General features: G+C 50.1%; 1 protein-coding gene across 1 annotated transcript in view; it reads right to left on the reverse strand.

Moving 5' to 3' along the window:
* Positions 1-585, reverse strand: part of GRB7 (growth factor receptor bound protein 7) — a 7,903-nt gene extending 7,318 nt beyond the window's left edge. Inside the window, exon 1 of the mRNA XM_025041673.1 lies at positions 412-585. The gene's annotated coding sequence lies outside the window, so the exon portion shown is untranslated. The remainder of the gene's footprint in view (positions 1-411) is intronic.
* Positions 586-2,801: the final 2,216 nt, after the last annotated feature.

Genomic DNA, 2,801 nt, shown 5'->3' on the forward strand with positions numbered 1-2,801 from the left:
AGGAGGGGACGGCATGGGAGAGTAGAGGAGAAGAGAAAGTGGAGCCGCCTAAGTAACCCAGCAGGAGTCCGACTCTTTCCATATTGACCCCCGGACCTGCCGGTGCTCCCCACCCCCAAGATGAAATGCCTGCCTTGGGCCTTACCTGGACCCTGTGCACTGGTACACCTGGCTGGGGCCGCCGGTTTAGGGAGGGAGACGCAAGGCCCTTAACTACCTGTCCCCCTCCTGCCCCCGCCCTTGGCCTGACATCACTGAGGGGGAAAGAGGAGGGGGAAGCCAGTCGGCCGCCCGGCCGCTCACCTGGGCAGCCAGCCAGCTCCTGGCCCAGAGACGGGCACGGCCTGGGGCCCCGCTGCGGCTGGGGGGTGGGAGGAGGTTGTCGTCTGGGACCGATCTCAGTCCCCTTACCTGGAGAAACCTCAGCAGGAGTAGAAGGACCCAGGGTCCAAAGTCCAGCAGTCTAAGGACCCCAGATACCTGGACTTGATTTCAAATTCACTCCCTCTTCTCTACAGGTGACAGGAGGGTGTCCCAACTTTGGAAGTAGAAGTAGTGGTGAGGGGATGGTGAGCCGTGTGTTTACAGGCTCCTGGCCCAAGGAAACTAAAATTATCTTGGGCAGGTGGGGGCGGGGTTTGGGGAGAAGCATGGGAGGAGGAAGCACCGAAGGGGCGGGGTCTCCCTGAAATTCTATACAGGCTGGGATTGTTTTTGCTCTTCTTGGCCTGGCAGCAGGTGCCAGGAGAGAGGCGGAGATAGTTGAACTGAACAGCCTCGAGTGTCCTCACGGCCTGAAAGGGAGGGGCTGGGGGGAGGAAAGTTAAGGGGAAATGGCTCCGCCCCCTCTTTCCCATGCCCCCCCCCCAAACCTGGTCAGTTCATTGGCCAAGCTAGGGGGCCTGCTCTGGGTCCCGCCCCATGGAGCAAAGGGCACTCTGCGAAAAAGGGAAGCCAACCAGAGGAGTGCCCAGCACCATGGCCTGTCCCTTGACCTCAAACCACAGTTTGGCCACCCAGGCTTCATCTGGCTCCTCAGAGACACCCAGGGTATGTCCTCCCTTCTGAGCAAAGTCCAGGGCCTCAGCTTCTCCTTCTGAAATTGATGGGGTAAGACAGGGTCTTTTGGTGGGAGGAGTGATCTAGGGAAAGCTCTGGCCAGGTGCCAGGGGACTCCCTTAGAGCACTCATTTTAGCTCTGTCCTTCAGCACTAGACAAACACTAAGGAGGTGGGGGGACCTCGGAGGCTGAGATCAAAGACAGAGGCCACCTCCCAGCCTAAAGTGGGTCATAGTTGGGTAAACAAACAATCTCTAGGGTGATAAGAAGTCTGACCTGGAAGACCAGGAGAAGGGGCTCCAGGCTCTCCTTTCTCCAAACTGGATTTTCATCAGAAAAACGAGTATGAGTGGACTAAGCAAAGAAGTAGAGGAGGGAGCCCCCAGGGGAGGTCACCTGGGCCATGGAGCAGCTTATACAAACCACTGTAGATAATTCACTCACTCATTCTTTTATTCATTCAACTAATATTTGTTAAGTACTGACTATATGCCGGCCTCATGCTTGGTACTGGGGATCCAGTGGTGAGCAACAAAAACAGACCCCACCCTTGTCCTCATTTAGCCCAGTTTAGGAGACTGATTTTAATCAAAGAAGCATACGAGTAATAAGAAAGGACAGGTGACAACTATGCTGGGAGAATGACTCACTCAGGGAGTTAAGTTCTCTATAGAAGTGACAATTGAGCAGAAGGGAAGCTGTCTGGGACAGGGAAGTGGGTATGGAAGGTGCAGGGAAAGGCAAGTGCTTTGGACTCAGCTGTGTTTCTCAAAGTATGGCTTGTGGCCACCTGCCTCGAAATCTCCCTGGGCTTGTATAAAAAACAGATCCCTGCACCCCTCCCTACCTACTGAATCTGTTGTCTCTGGGTCCAAGACCCAGGAATGTGTGGTATTGACAAGCCCTCAGGTGGTTATTCTGTAAACCAGGTTTAAGAGCCATCCATCCTGTCTGTCCAGACCGGCAGGAACTATGGGCAGAGGCCAGACCCTGCAGGGTCTATCTGGGCTTAAGGAGAGACACAGAGGAGCAGACAGATTTATATTTTGGAAGGATCGCTGGATGTTGAAGGATAGGTTGGAGAGGGAACCAGACTCAGAGAGCTGAGTGCTTTAGGATTCCATTTATATGGCTTTCTGTAACAGAAAGCAAATCTGGGGTTGAGGAGGGGGGTGAGAGGTTGACTGTAGAGGAGAACAAGGACTTGTGGGAGGTAATGGACTGTTGTATATCTTGGTCATAGTGGCACAACTGTGTGTGTCAGGACTCACAGAAAGGTACATACACTCAACAGGGTGAATTTTACTGTGTATAAATTATATCTGAAATTTTTTTTAATTAAAAAAAGTAGATTTATAGATCAATGGAACAGAATCGAGAGTCCAAATATAAACCCTTATATTTCTGGCCAATTGATTTTTGATAAAGGTGCCAAGACAATTTAGTGGAGAAAAGGATAGTCTTTTCAATAAATGGGTCTGGGACAATTGAATATCCAGATGCTTAAAGATAAATTTAGATCCTTACCTGTCACATGTACAAAAATTAATTTAAAATAGGTTATAAACCTAAATGTAAGAGCTAAAACTATAAAATTTCTAGAAGAAACCATGGGAGAAAATCTTTATGACCTTGTATCTCAGATATACAGCAGAAGCGCAAGAGACAAAAGAAAAAGTTGGTAAATTAGACCTCATTAAAACTAAAAGTTTTTGCCCTTCAAAGGACACCACTACAATTA

Source organism: Pteropus alecto, unplaced genomic scaffold (genome assembly GCF_000325575.1).
Source record: "Pteropus alecto unplaced genomic scaffold, ASM32557v1 scaffold98, whole genome shotgun sequence".
Lineage (NCBI taxonomy): Eukaryota > Metazoa > Chordata > Mammalia > Chiroptera > Pteropodidae > Pteropus > Pteropus alecto.